This window comes from Silurus aristotelis (genome assembly GCF_946808225.1).
Source record: "Silurus aristotelis genome assembly, chromosome: 12".
Taxonomy (NCBI): domain Eukaryota; kingdom Metazoa; phylum Chordata; class Actinopteri; order Siluriformes; family Siluridae; genus Silurus; species Silurus aristotelis.
This window is the reverse complement of record NC_139585.1, coordinates 11,986,872-12,003,732: the sequence shown is the minus strand read 5'-3', so window position 1 is coordinate 12,003,732 and position 16,861 is coordinate 11,986,872. Positions and strand designations below refer to the sequence as shown.

Below are 16,861 nucleotides of genomic sequence, written 5' to 3'. Positions count from 1 at the left end.
AATATGAATTTGAATATATGTGCATTTACTGTATATATATATATATATATATTATTATTATTATTATTATTATTATTATTATTATTATTATTATTATTATTATTATTATTATTATTATTATTATTGCCAAAAAAATAAAAAAAATAATAGCCTAAAATTACTTTATAAATTAGTTAGGATTGAGCTATTATTAGTCATTAGTCAATCCTAAATTATTGCAATAATGGACTCCAATACTAAGTAGAAGTAAATGTCTTCCTCAATCTAGATAAACAAAAAATAAAGAAAAAACATTTCCTTGTTTTTTGGAGCTCTCCATGGTTTTAAAGATAGATTGAGATTTGTGTAGGCTAGTTTATACAACATGATTATTACTATTATTATTACTATTATGATTGATTCCTTTCAGTGTATGTTTCTTTTATTAAACCTAAAGCTGGAGGAGTCACACCCCTTTAGCCCATTCAAAGATGGTGAGTCATCTCTAAACACATTAATGATGATGGTGCTGTAGGATGAGATTTTACAAACGCTCACTCCCTTACCATCATGGGATCTCTTTAGTACCCAAAGAAGCTCTTTCTATTGTTTTTTCACTGCACTGATTGTTTTATCTTTAAGGTTTTATAATTATAGTAGTAATGATAATTATGATAATAATAATAATAATAATAATAATTAATATTATTAATAATAATAATATTATTATTATTATTATTATTATTTTTTTTTATCATCATCATCATTATTATTTACAGACAAAATATTTGCTTTGAAAATGTTGATGAAAAAGTATAGAGAAGGTCAGAAAGAGTTGCAGTGTGTGTTTGTGGATTTAGAGAAAGCGTACGACAGGGTGCCAAAAGAGTTGCGTTATTGTATTAGGAAGTCAGGTGTGTCAGAGAAGTATGTGAGGGTGGTGCAGGACATGTATAAAGACACAGTGACAGCAGTGAAGTGTGCAGTAGGAATGACAGACTGGTTCAAGGTTTGATTGCATCAAGGATCGGCTCTAAACCCTTTCCGGTTTGCAGTGGTGATAGACAGGTTGATTGTCGAGCTCAGACAGGAGTCTCCATGGACTATGATGTTTGCAGACGATATTGTAATTTGTGTAATAGTAGGGAACAGGTTAAAAAAAGAATGGAGAGGTGGAGATACGCGTTGGAGAGCAGGGGAATGAAAGTCAGTGGGAATAAGACAGAGTACATGTGTGAGAATGAGAGGAAGGCATTGGAGTGGTGCGGTTGCAGCGAAAAGAGGTGGTGAAGGTAGATGAGTTTAAGTACCTGGTGTCAACAGTGCAAAGTAATAAAGAGTGTGTTAGAGAAATGAAGAAAAGAGTGCAGGCAGGGTGGAGTGGGTGGAGAAGAGTGACAGGAGTGATTTGTGATAGTAGGGTATCTGCAAGAGTGAAAGGTAAAGTTTATAGGACTGTGGTGAGACCTGAGATGTTGTATGGTTTAGAGACAGTGGCATTGAGTAAAAGACAGAAGGTGGAGCTGAAGGTAGCAGAGCTGAAGATGGTGAGGTTTTCATTAGGAGTGACGAGGATGGACAGGATTGAAAACGAGTTTATTAGAGAGACAACACATGTGGGAAGTTTTGGGGACAAAGTGATAAAGGCGAGATTGAGATGATTTGGACATATGCAGAGGAGGGAGCCACCAGGCAGGAGGAAAAGAGGAAGGCCAAGGAGGAGGTTTAATGATGTGGTGAGGAAAGACATGCAGGTAGCTGGTTTAAAAGAAACAGATGTAGAGCAGCGTTCCCCCATCTTTTTTTGCGCTATGGACTTGATTAATGTCAGACAATATTTTCACGGACTGGCCTTTAAAGTGTGGCGGATAAATACAACAAAATAAAAGTATGGTATTTTCTTAATATAATAATAAACGTGAATCCGCTGTGTTGTTTTTTGTTTATTTTGCTTACTTGTGGGTTTCAATTTAGCGCTAATGTATTATGTGTTAACGGCCGGAGCATCCTCTTTAAGAAGGTAACAGATGTAAGTAAGACATGTGACCGAGGCGAACATCTTGTCATATAAAACATCGTTCAGAATCAGATAATAAATAAAACTGACATAATGTAAGTTATGTATTCTTTCTGTGCGGCCCGGTACCAATTGACCCATGAACCAGTGCTGGGTTGGGGACCACTGATGTAGAGGACAGAGTAGAATGGAATGGACGATCCGCTGTGGCAACCCCTAGCAAAAGCAATATTATTTTTATTATTTTTTCAGCATCAATCATATTGTTTTGCTTGTATACCAAATTGTACATATATTTAGTGTAGTGTTGATCATTGTTATTGTTTCCAAATTTGAGTCATTTTTATTTATTCAGTTTGGGTTTATTTAGTCATTTTAATATATTTGTTGGCACTAGTAGATAGAATTTTTCAACCATAGCAATGTAAATGCTGCAGCAACTATCATTGTGAAAGATAGTATAAGCAAGGTGTTGCAACCACTGGGTGTAGCGGCATTTAGTCATAATTTAATTTGGTGCAACAAGTTTAGAACATTATCACAAGGTCTAGCCCAGCCAAGCCTGGCATTTTTTTTCTACATCCATCTGGTACAACCCCCACTGGCCAAATCTAACTTTAGTATTGGACAGAACAATGTGCACCTGTTCCAGTAAACTATAACTATCAGGAACAAACCCTTCATCCTGAAGATTGGAAAAAGCAGCACAGCTATTTTACAGTACAGCCCTACATTAGGAACATTCATTCATCTTCACTAACTACTTTATTCTGGTCAGGACCCATTATGAATACTGACTGTAAAATATATACCCGTGTGTAAAAAATCAGGGTACCATAAAAAAACACACACACACACACACACACACACACACACACACACACACACACACACACACACACACACACGTGTCAATTACACAATCTTATTTTTAAGATTTTAAGACCTTTATTAGGTCTTTACTTCAATTGTCTAATTGTTTGTAGCGGTTGCTTTCTCCAGTTTGGGCTTTTAGCTCTAACTCCATCAATCTCTGTTCCCTCCTGAACCTTTTCTCCACCCTCTGGCTGTCTGATCACAGAGTAACATCCCTCTGTAACTCCAATCTTTTCCTTTGTCTGACTCGGTCTTTCACTTTGACCTGCAGAAGAGTGCTCTCTTTTTATCGCTCTCTTTCTATCTCTTTCTTGCTTTCTCTCTCTGACTTTGATTTTTGCAACTGCTGGATTTCCTGAGGCTATTCCAATTCACATTTCAAAATCTAAGGCTGTGGTTAAAGCACTGATCGTGTGCATTATATCTGGATTGCTTAAGGTCACTTAGTCAGAGCAGGTGCTATATATTAGATAATAATTGCGAACTCTCATATCTGGGGTGCTTGCATCAGAACTGGGAAATGTTCTCTTCCTTTGTGTTTTGTTGGTCCTGTCTGTGTTTGATTAAGTTGCTACACAGGCTGGGTCAGGTTTCACTTAAGATTTAAAACATCTGTCATCATGTTTCCCAAACATTCTGCATTTAGCTATGAGGCTTAAAAGCAAGCTTTAATTAATAAATTAATAAATTAATAAATTATTTATTAACTTCCTTCCTTCCTTCTTTCCTTCAGCAGAAGGTTTAAGTAGTAACTATCCAGCATTTTTTTTAACATCCTATTTCAGGTGTGGTTTATTTTCTTGCAGTTATAATAATGTCTAGACTTCGATGAAGCATTTTTAAATAAGATTTAGCAGCATTTAGCAGATTGTGGGGATTTGCCCAGTCAGCAGCTTGATCATTAGTAAGGCTGAGGTTCATGCAACATTTCTGTTCATCCTAAAGCTGTTCAGTGAAGGTTCTTAGCAAACCATGTCATTAAAGTGCATACTTTGTGCACAGGCGGTATTGTAATGCTGGAACAGGATTGAAAGACATCCTCTACAACCTCTACCACCAACTTTGTAGCAAATGTTTGAAAAAGAGGTTATGGTTGTGATAAACAGATGCCCACAAGCCTTTGTATATAGGCTTGATAAATTATATAAATATAATATATTATAATATTAATTACCTAATAACTAATTACCATAGTTATCCTTAGAGTTTAACAGAAAATATCTCATGTTTATGTTTATGGATATAAACTATGTTTCCCCATAAGCCACTGCTGGTTTAATGTCAAATGTCTGCTTCTATCTGAATAACATTGTTAAATAGCACAAAAACGTAAGTCTTTACTAACACCTCACAGTTTGTCTCAGATTTCTCACCTGTGGTTGTTGCTAGTTTTTTCAACATTCTTGTTGGCAGGTTATAGTTTTCTTGTTAACGTCTTTAAATATTTCCTGATTGGTTTTATTGTTTTTGTTTGTTATATCGCACTTTTCAATAAAATCTTTGCATGTGCATCTGCATATCTGCTTTATTATATTACGGTTACAGACATTTGAAGCATAACACATGCACCATTCTGGATCTTTAAAGCATATTAGACAATTTCAGCCACACTGTACACATTGCTGTTGTGTAAATGAAGTTAAACACTTTGTAAAAAATGACACACTGTCTATGTTTAGGTCCAAAACTTTCTGTTAGGTTTTAATACTTACATAATGATTCAGTACCACTTATAATTCAGTACCAATCACACTAATCATTACCTCAAAATGTTTTGCCGTTTTTGTACAACTTCCGGGACTGCTGCTATTTGTTCTTTTGCACAATATTCTGTCTAAATTTTTTGCTACTGTTCACTTTATTTTGTTACGACAGGTTTAATTGCGGAGCTATTTTGTGTTTTGTGTATTGTCTTGCACTGTCCTGTGTTGTACTGCACTGTTTTGTGTTGTCTTTTGCACTGTTTGCACCAGGTTGCATGCAGGCAAGGATTTTTCTTACTAGTCTATGGCCCTGTGTTTTCTGTTACTGTTATTGTTGTTTTATGTTGTTTTATGTAGCATCAGGGTTCTGGAGGAACGTTGTTTCATTTCACTGTGTACTGCATCAGCTATATATGGTTGAAATGACAATAAAAGCTTATTGACTTGACTTGTAATAATGCTATACACTTTCAGGACATTTTGGTAGGCTGTCTAAAAATTCCAAATTTTCCTCATTTTTTTTTTTTTTCTCTTTCAAGGTAGCAGACTATCTTTCTCCTTTGCACTTTACCATGTCCTTCTCAATATCATTCTTTCCTCGATTCAGAAGCACTGTTGCCATATTAATATTATAGACTGACATTGACATGGGGACTATGTATGTGAGCGGGACAGCAAATATCAAGAGATTACAGTGCAGGAGACCATCTGTCATCTAGTGCAATCTATTCCATCCTTCAAGTGCAACCTAAGTGAGACAAAGAGAAAGTTGTTGTGCTCACACATAACATAATGTGCACTGAGCTGCCTATTTACTGTTGTTCTGGAAGCCAATCAATACACAGGCTTCTGCTTTAAAAGTAATTTAGGCTATAAAGTATCAGGGTGCTTCAAACTCCCAGTATATTGGAAAATCTTTTCCTGAGAGAAGCAAAGTATTTTTTTAAAGATATTTTTAAACGATTTTTTAAAGCATTTTTTTATCTGATGGCCTTTCATGCTGTTAAAGTAGAAACATCTTTTTATGCAGAAATGAGTCAAAAACCATTTAAAGAGAGGGTTTTAAGGTTTTACCATGTTGTTTCTTCTTTACCGTGTAGTCACACACTGCCATGTCAACACCTTTACATTCAGCAACTAGACAACTAGTGGAGAAAATACATTTCTTTAAGTCATCAGCACGCATTGACATTTTATATTACACACTATTGCACTTCCTTTATCCATCATTTTTCATGACCTTAATTTATCATGCATGCTGTTCATTAGCCAGCTCATGACATTAGTCAAGAGTCAAGAGTCAAGAAGCTTTTATTGTAATTTCTACCATATATAACAGGCAGTACACAGTGAAAATGAGACAATGTTCCTCCAGAACCCTGGTGCTATATTAAAGAATATATAGAGCTACAACACACAAAATAAAGCAACATATAGTGCATCGAGTGCAACCTACTGCAAACAGACAGTGTAGGACGAATACACAAAATACAAAATAGCGCCAACCAGTAAACCTACTGTATACTCTGATTATACAGTACTGTGAAAAATACTATAAGGACTATAAAGGACTATGAACAAAGTGTATTTGTAAACAAAAACACAGTAGCAGCAGTTGAGTTGTGCAAAAAACAGCATGTAAACAGTATAATAAGATTAAATATAAATAATAAATAAATGGTGGTGGAATGTATTGAGATGAGTAATGAGTGTGTGTTGAGTTCAGGTTGTACAATTCAGTAACACACAGTTGAGTGAGTGTTCGTGTGTTTTGTACAGTTCAGTTCTGTCTGTTGAGGAGCAAAAAAGCTGTCTTGAAGGAGAGAGATAGACTTTCCTCAGCCTTCTCAGGAAGTAGAGATGCTGCTGGGCTTTCTTGGTGATGAAGCTAGTGTTGAGTAACCCGGTGAGGTTATCTGCCAGATGAACACCAAGGGGTTTGGTACTCTCGAAGATCTCCCCGAAATATCCATCAATGATCAGTGGAGAATGGCTGCTGTGTGCTCTCCTGAAGTCAACAAGCATCTCTTTGGTTTTGTCAACTTTCAAAGACAGGTTGTTGGATCAGGCTGTTAACTGTTCCATCTCCTCTCTGTATGCTGACTCGTCTTTCTTGCTGATAAGACCCACCACGGTCATCAGCGAATTTGATGATGTGGTTCGATCTTTGCATTGCTACACAGTCGTGAGTCAGCAGAGTGAACAACAGTGGGCTGAGCACACAGCCCTGAGGGACTCCAGTGCTCAGTCTGGTGGTGCTGGAGATGCTGTTCCCGATCCGTACTGACTGAGGTCCCCTAGTCAGGAAGTCCAGGATCCAGTTAGTACTAAGGTTCACTTTATTAGCACATAAACAGAAAATTATAGCAGTATTGATGTAATCCACAATCAAATAGGACATACAGGGTTTTAATCATGTATCTTGTGAAAGATCTTTAAATACTTGCAGGCTGGTGTGACTTATAAACCAGTTGTTTGCTTATTACAGCCTCAAATATACCAGTGAATGAAATGTACATAAACTTGAACTGTGAGGTGTGATGTGAGACTTAAATACATGTAAATATTAACAGTGTTATCAAAGAAACTACAATAATTCTTAAAGAATCATGTGTCATGTAGCATGGTGGTGCAGTGGCTGATGACACATGCAGTCCATGTGCAGATTTCTATGGTGGCCGAGATGTGCAAAACACATTAACAAATCAGAAAACAAATTAACAAATTAGAAAACACTATCAACTCTGAAAACAAATGAAGCGGCTTAAACAATGAAGCGGCTAATATATGGATTTTTCCTGGGTTTTCCTGGTTTCACACACTTTAAGCCAAAAAACTGAGCGACAAAACATTAGACCAATGAAATTTCCGAACGGAAACAAAAACGCACCTCACCTGTGTTCTGAGCTGCACGGCTTTGGGAGAAAAAACTTCCACCGGTGGCGCACGACGATGACAAAAGAAACTCCCCAGAGAAATACAGTGGTACCTTGACCTACGAGTTTAATTAGTTCCGTGGACGAGCTCGTATCTCAAATTGCTCGCACGTCAAATCAGTTTTCCATATTGAAAATATTTAAAATGGCATTAATACGTTCCAACCCTCAAAATGACACCCCGTTTTTATGTTTCATGTTATTAAATTGGAAAATACATTTATATATAACAAATATTGTATAAAAAACATAATAAAAAGAGTATGTAAAGATATAATAAGGTTTTATCCAGTGTATTTTCCTTAGAGAAGAGACAACTTGAGCTAACGAAAACGCCGGTGGGGTGTGTGTGTGTGTGTGTGTGTGTGTGTGTGTGTGTGTGTGTGTGTGTGTGTGTGTGTGTGTGTGTGTGTGTGTAGGGGGGGTAGAGGCGATAAGCGGAGGCGGAGGGAAAACTCGTTTTTTACTATCACTCCTGTACACTACATATCCCTAAACTTTAAATTTTTACTTTTTCTTCTTTGCTTATCTTAATTTTCGTCACAATCTTCGCTTTCTGGCTTCGCTTCGCCATCTAGCAGCGGCGTCTCGAGCTCGTCCCTCAATTTTTTGCTCGCATAACAAAGCAAAAAAATCAACCGTGTGGCCGCTCGTACCTCGGAAAACTCGTACATTAATGCACTAGTAGGTCAAGGTACCACTGTAGTTGTGAAAGGAAGGAGAAAGACAGTGAACAATGACATACTTACTCGGTTTGTCTGAATTGTTGCACGAAACACATTAACAAATCCGAAAATACAACAACAATTCAGACAAACCGGAAAAGGTGTTTTTATAACGTGTTAATTTATTTTTGGATTTGTTATTTTGCTTTCGGATGTTATTTTGCTTTCGCATTTTTTTTTTTTTTTCGTTTTCGGATTTATTTTGTTTTTGCATTTGTTATTTTGTTTTCGGAGTTGTTTATGTGTTTTCTGATTTGTTAATGTGTTTTGCACTCAATTTCTGCATAACTATGACACCTATAAATAACACTTGAAAATATTTTACATCACAGAACATGCAAATACTTACATATATTTAATAAATCTTATAAAATTGAATAATAGTGGCTATAATTTAAATCAAATATTTAAAGGAAATATTTAAAATGTTATAGTTTCTATAGTAACATCTTATTCACATGAACATGTATGGCAAATACTGTACATAATCTAAGATATAAACTTCCAGGACCCTTTAGTGGGTCAAGTATTTTTTTTTGCTCACTGTAGTTATTCACTGAATATATTAAGTAACTACTGAATTATTCATGGTAGTTACTTAATATGTTTACATTATGCCCTGCTGTATGCTTAGCAAATTAGCCTTCATTTGTAAAATCACTAATGGAATTACCTACATGTTATTTCCCCTCTCGGTTTTGTGTCTATTGGACACAAGTTGATTTACTCCAAAACAGAGTATCAGCTATTATCAAGTCAATGGTGGGAAATGAGAAAAGACTGCTTGCGGTTGACGGCAGATAACTGACTGCTGTTGTGTTCCACTAAGAAAGGTAAACACATTAATGATGCTGGGTGTCTCTCAGTTCATTTACATTTATTGTATTTGTCAGACACGCTTATCCAGATCGACTTACAGAAGTACTTTAAAGTCTCTACGCATTCTGATACTGCTTCTTTGGTCACGGATTAAGAGTAAGATCTGAAAGTGTTGGGGAGGTAATATGGAATGAAAAGCCACAAACATCACAATTGTTGTTTAAAAATGATAAAGAAATTAAGTATTTATGTAGTTCAGTACAGGAGAGTCACGGGTAGGTCTTTAGTCTTAGCCACTTAAAGACTGCTAGTAACTCTGGATAATCATGGGGAAGTTCATTCCACCAAATTAGTGCCAAAACAGAGAAGAGTCATGAGAGATGGTAAAACCAGTTAAACAGTGCTAGAGGTTGACATTTAGCATAGTGCTGTGTGGGGTGTGATAACTTCTTTTACGTAGGTTGATGCTGGTCCATTTTTAGTTGTAGCCAAGCATCAAGATTCTTCTCTGTTCCTGCACCGAGGTGTGGGAGAACTTGAAAGGAAGGTTGAGAATAAGTCATGCTGCTGCTGACTTGTTGAGATCAGTTAAGGTCGAACAGCTCTCAGAGGCAGACCTGCCATGGGAAAGTTGCAGTAGTCCAGCCTCAGTGTGACAAGGGACTGAACAAGCACCAAAATAGCATCTGGAGATCGAAATAGCACTATACACATTGTCTAAGAAACTCTAATTTAAGCATCTGAGATATTCTATTTAGACTGTGAGAGCACAGGTACACAAGAAACAGGACAAGCTTTCTGTCCTCAATCAGAACAAGTCGTTCCCTTTTCTTTACTTGGTCATCACCTGTTACCATTTTAATGCTGACAACAGTACAGCACATAATGAAAAGTGCTCCATTTTCTTTTTCCAAAGAAAAAAATACATATTTTGAAGCCTCCTTTGGAAAATGGATGACAAAAATGTGTAAATGGATTTCACTGTGAAGTGAGTGTGCTACTCTTGTTTATACTTTGGTGGATGATCTCTTAAATCAAAATTGGGTAACAAGAGACAGAAACACTTAGGTCACAGCAATGATGTGATCCCTGTTGCTTCCCTGTCGTGATCAAGATTGCAGTGTTAGTCAGTCAGGGTTTACATTGTTTTGAGGAAAAGCAATGGCAACGAATTGTCACCATGGGTGTAGACTGGCTCAGTCAGACTTGGTGTGGAGAAATACAATTACCTTTCAGGGATGGCACATTTAGGAGGCATTAAAAAGATGGCATTCATAGTTGGAGATGGAGACAGAAAACACATTAGGTTTGTGGTGGCCATTAAAAAACCCAAAGAGTCTAAAAGGTTTTTTTTATTTTATTTTGTACAGTACATGTATGCAGTAGGAGGGTGCCACAAGTCTATTTCATGAGTTCCCATATGGAAATCTGATATATAGATATATATGTAAAGCACATATATTGCATACATGTTCATGTTTGGATTTCACAGATATAGAAATATACGTCAGATACTTGTACATATATACCACAAACATTTGATTTTTTTTTTTACAAAAATAGATACATTTTTTTTATACTTTATAGATTTATTTTTTTTATACTGTATATGTAACATATTTTCCCAAATACAAATATATACGTATAATACACATGTTCATATATGGGTAAAGGATGTTTATCCTTGTATTTATAACAAACACACACACACACACACACACACACACACACACACACACACACACACATACATACATACATACATACATACAATACACACACACACACACACACACACACACACACACACACACACACACACACACATACATACATACAATACATACACACACACACACACACACACACACACACACACACACACACACACACACACACACACACACATACATACATACATACATACAATACATACACACACACACACACACACACACACACACACACATTTATATATATATATATATATATATATATATATATATATATATATATATATATATATATATATATATATATATATATATATATATATATATATATATATATATATACTGTATATATACAGTACATACAATAAGAGCTGCAACTAATTATTATTTTGATAATCAATTAATCGGACAATTAATTCTCTCTCCCTCTCTTTCTCTCTCTCGATTAATTAATCGATCAGGTTAAAGTTATTAGATGTTTTGCATAACTACACAAAACCCTTCTTTAGGGTATTAATTTATTTCAAAAGCCACATATTGAGTTTAACTATCTTTAATTTAGACATTTGAAAGCTTACAGCAGCTGCATATTCTGGGCTGCATGGGAGATTTTTTCTTAAAACAAATTCACTCATGCTGTGTTGTTTCTTTCTGTAAAAAAAAAAAAAAAAACCCCAAAAAACAGCTTTTTTTGTGTGCAAGGTAAAACACTTTGTGTAAATCAACATTTGTATTGTATTTTGCAGATGGCAAGTTGACAACAATGCTTTAAAAAAATTATATGATATTTTGTTCATTTGTGAAGCATCTAGAATATATAATTAATTAAATTTTGTATAATAATTAAATGATATATGCATAAATTAAATATACAAACATTGAAAACAGGCATTTAGACGTAGTAAAGCTGAAGTAAATTACGTTTGAAAACAGATAAGTTACTTTGTAGTAGACAAGTGTATATAACAGACTTGATAAAAAAAAAAAAATGTAAAAAAAAAATTGCATTGGTGTATAAATGCTTAATAATTTGCTGAAAACCACAATAGTGACTAAAAAATTAATCGTTTACTTGCTGCTGTTATTTGCTGCTTTTAGATTTAGTGTTTGTTTGGACTGTTTTAATTGAATCCATCACGAATTCATCCAACCTGATGCTCGCGATTCACCACAGAACAGATCCAGTGCGACTGTTCCGAAGTAAGCAAACAAACAGTTCACACAATAGCACTTCATTAAACTGTACCATTTTCACACGATGAGGATTCTACAGTTTTTAGGTACCGTGCTGATGTTTCACCTTCATCCGTGACACCAGTGTGTTTTCTTTTTATCTGCTCGTGCATCGCTGTGGTACTTCCATGCCACACAAGCGCCGCTCTGCCTAAGTTCCAGGTACAGTTTCTTTGTTGCGTTTAATATAAAATATTCCCATTGCCTTGGATGACTTGGTATGCACTTTTTCCTGCTACCGTTTGACCCTGTACTGTACCCCATTTTTGCAGGCCGCTGCCATCCAACTTCACACTAACTCCTAACTTGAGCAGCCTGACTAATCGATAATAACATTCGTTGAGATTAACAAGGAACAAAATCTAACATCATTTAACAAAACTGTAACATTACAACATTATTTTCACAATAAACTTTCTTTCGGCTTCTCCGTTAGGGGGCGCCACAACGGATCCTCCGCATGTTTGATTTGGCACATGTTTTTACGCTGGATGCCCTTCCTAACGTTACCCTCCCCAATTTATCCGGGCTTGGGACCGGCACTGAAAGTGGCTGGGGTTTGGTTCCCTGACCGGGGATCAAACCCGGGCCGCAGCGGTGAGAGCGCCGCATCCTAACCACTAGACCACCAGGGAACCTTTTTTCACATTTTCAAAGTAACATTGTGATACTTTCTCCTGATCTGGAACTTGAAACACTACAGTGTACAGTTACAATTCAGCATGAAAATGCATGTTTTACTTCATGTACACAATATGTTTTAACATGAAATTAAACCTTTAAATGTAGACTTACATTAAGCTGTTTCAGAATTTGGACATTTCTTGATACAGGCTACTAAGCTTTTAAACATTAAAAAAATGGGATTAGGAAAATAAATTGTTCACAAGTTGCCTGACATATTTTGCTTATACACAAAGGCAGTGTCGCATCTTTGACAGTCTTAAAGGACTGATATTGCAAATTACACTTGCTGCTCTTGTTCACAGAAAGTGTTTATTCCCAGTGTGATGTATTTATGTGGTGTTGTTGATGCCGAGAATATCAGCAAACAGCTTTCTAAGCTCTTTGCAAGGTGATTGTTTGCACACTTTCCTACTCAGTACTCACAATAAAAAGGGACTTTACAGAGGAGCATGTAGCAGGCGAGATACTTTTATAGAATAATCATTAATAATGATTTAACTCTTGCTTTTTAGAGGTTGGTATTTTCTGAAATAGGATTGCCAAGAATGATTGGTGCTCTCACTTTCCAGCCACCAGTCCTAAAGCGATTCACTGCCTGACTTTCCTGGTGTTATGACCTGTCAATTGATTTGATTGATCTGTTTTACACACTATAGAGGAGATTGCTCTTATGCAGTGGCATACAATAGCATGTACACTCATTAGTCAGATTAGTTCAATCTGCATTCATTAAGTTTTAAAACCTAAAATTTACTTGAGCTAGATATTGATTACTATCGCTACCCAATAAGTAACATAAAAAACGCATGTTTCTCATGGCAAGACAAAACGAAACAGTACAATATCTACTGAATTCCTCCTACCTAGAAAAAAGGAAAATGTATACAATACAATCCAGGTCACAATCAAGATGAAACTTTTACTGTGGTAGAACCACATGAGACTTCTGTGGTTTTATTTTTTGTTTTTCTAAAACAAGAAATTGCCTCATGGCAGTGATATCACAGGGTGATAACACAGTGAAGTTTTTGCTTTGTGTGTTATTTTGGCTATATAATCTCTGATTTTATCTTATATGATCAACTTGTGTCTTTTGAAGTGCTAATATGTACAAGATATGAATTACCCTAATAAACACTTATACTGCAATCTGCATGTTCCTGCATATACTTTTCACAATTATGTCAGGTGTTTGTCTATAATAGGGTGTTACATAACAGATAACAAGAAGTTATAGTTGTGTTGGGAGAGTGAAAAAACTTAAAAGGTAAACATAATGGGCAATTAATAGTGCAGAATTTAGTCAGTTTGATCAAATACTGGCATGGTTCTATTGCAGTGAGAAGGTCATTCAACCATGAATCATCTTAATTGCAGGAAGAGAATAACACATCTCACACATTTTGGCTTGGGTGTATTTGGTTTTAATAGATGTGAGCATCTGGGCTGAGCTACTGAGCTTAGAAAAAAGAACTGGGTCCATGGACAAAGCTGTAATGCTGAAGAAATGTTATGTGTTTGGTACAAGAAAACAAAAGTAAAAGTAAACCCTGTAGGAAATACACAGAATGTTGAAATTAGCAATTAATATAATTATACAATTCAATTATTGAGTGCGTTCTCTCTGATAACTGATTGAATAATCCTAAAACAAAATGTAAACATTTTTTGTACATAATATAGTACATTTTGCAGGAATGTTATACTGTACATTTAGTGTTGTTTACGTATTAAAATTGCCACCTGCTTAGATAAGAAGTATCATGCAATGCAGGAAATGAGAAGTGCAATTTAAATCAAGCGCAAATATACAGGACTATAAAACAAAACATGAATCATGAGTTAACCAAAAACTTGAAAGACAAACATGTTGAAAGGAGCATTGTTAAAGGTTTTATAAAAAAACTTTACGAATTAACTCCATAAAAGCCTGCATTTCTAAAATGCTGCTTGTTTTTAAATCCTTCCATTTCTGAAATGATTGTGTTATTTTCAATGCTATTGAATCATCCTTAAAACAGAACTATACACAATAGTAGAGATACTACTTTCCAGCATAATTGGATCAGTGAATTTACATTACTGAATTATTTTAAATGTTTTTATTTGCTGCAAGTTATTAGCTTTCTCTGTTTATTCATTTCAGCACATTATATAAACACAGAATGGAACATCAATTACTTTGCTTTTAAAGTCTTTTTATACTGCTATTGTTGCAAATAAATAATTTTTTTTTTATTATTACATTTTTATTATCACTGTCCTCTCAGAATACATTTTTGATTCTATTGCCTTCATTTCTTTTTTCTCACAATGTTTTAATCTGTTTTTGCATCTTTCACTATTAATAGTGGATTATATTATAGTGTTAATAGTGATTCCCAATAATAGTGCATGTACAATGCAGGTTATATGATAGCTTTTTTTTTCTGTCACAAAATGTCATTTTTGGTTGTGCCCCTCATGCCAGCTACAGCAACATCAGGTTTTCTTCAGGCAACATGACTGTCAACAATGAATGAAAAAAACTGTTAAGTTGCGATTAAATATGATGTGTATCCAATGGCAACATATATTTTGGATAAAGTAAACATTTTAAAACAATGTTTTAGCAGCTTTTCTTTATTGTCATATAATATGCAATATATTTAGACATTCACTGACATTATAATATATCACTTATATACACACATTTTGTCCCTCTCTGCAAGAACAATGGAATAGATCTTACAGTTATGGTCAGTCATGCAGCACATCATGTAGCCATCATTGGGCTAAAAAGATGCCACACTGAAGCTGCTAAATTGCAGGGTCTAAATGTGCGACTGGCAGATGGTGTCTGATTTGAAATTTGCATAAATAGAAAGTTGCCAGTTGCAACATTTAAGCACTGTGAATGCTATACAAATGAATATTTTATTCAATGACCATAAATGGTCAAACGATCTCTAAAAGCAGTGATACGTTTTGCACTGGCATTAGGGATAGATGAACATATGCTTCCCTAAAGGCTTGGCAAGATATATGGTCAATATGTTTTAAGTTTTGGGTGTTACATGTGGTTATATAATTTAGTTTGGAGAAATGTAATACTAAAATAGCACAGATAGGAAATCCATCTAATACAGGTTCAATGTAGTGTATATCTCATTGTTAAGCTTTTGTCTTTGTTTCATATATTTCTCTTTGCTTGTTCCACAGCCTTGTTTATAGTTTTCACTGGTTATAGTGGTGTTTCTTTCGCATTTTTTTGTTATTGGTTTGTAGCTTGTTTACACTGTTAAATAAAATCTGTACTTACATCTATCATCTTCTGAATTAAATGACACAGTAAATGACAGTCTCTATAGCTGTTCTCTATAACAGCTGTTATGTATTAAAACATCAAAAGCCATAGGTTGAACCTTTTCAGCAGACCTTTCTTTTTTTTTCTTTTAAAGTATAACTTTATCCTCGAGCATCCAAACTTACTCCCAATAAACTATTTCCCCCCTCCACTGACTGTCAAATCAAACAAACAATAAAGTAAATAAAAAAAAAAATTGACTATACATAATCTTATGAGGAAACTTTAGTGCTGAGAGTTCGAGGGGATGGTAAAATGGCATAAAATATTCCAGCAGAGAATGCAAAGACATCTACAATAAATTTATACTTTAAAAAGTAACCATACTCTAGTTACCTAACCGTTTAGAATACATTTACCAGTATGCTAAAATGATTATTCAAATGTTAGTAACACACTTTTTGTTTATCCACACTAAGTTTCACACAAGTTGCTTTCACAAATCAATTTAAACCAAGAAAAACTGAATAGGAAAGGAGATTAGAAGTAAAACTTGAGGTGCTGTAGTCATGCTCATATTAGCATTATTTGGCAACTCCGAGCCTCGTTCATGGCTGGTGCCATCATACAACAAGAAAAATATACCCAGGTATCACTGCAGCTCTGTGAACTTGTGATGTGAATTATGCAGAGCATATTGTGGTGGGTAATGTCACCTAAAAAAAAAAAAAAAAAAAGAGAGAGAGGGAGAGAGAGAGAGAGAGAGAGAGAGAGAGAGAGAAAGAGAGAGAGAGAGAGAGAGAGAGAGAGAGAGAGAGAGAGAGAGAAGAGAGAGAGAGAGAGAGAGAGAGAGAGAGAGAAAGAGAG

At 35.3% G+C, this 16,861-nt stretch overlaps 2 long non-coding RNA genes across 2 annotated transcripts in view; one reads left to right on the top strand and one right to left on the bottom strand.

Annotated features, from left to right (window-relative positions):
- Positions 1–7,438: 7,438 nt before the first annotated feature.
- On the top strand, positions 7,439–7,984 carry LOC310734575. The gene is made up of 2 exons (XR_014536088.1): positions 7,439–7,896; positions 7,940–7,984. It is a non-coding gene; the product is annotated as an uncharacterized lncRNA (long non-coding RNA).
- Positions 7,828–16,861, bottom strand: part of LOC310734576 — a 342,084-nt gene continuing 333,050 nt past the window's right edge. The window contains exon 2 of the long non-coding RNA XR_014536089.1: positions 7,828–8,160. This is a non-coding gene — a long non-coding RNA (uncharacterized lncRNA). The remainder of the gene's footprint in view (positions 8,161–16,861) is intronic.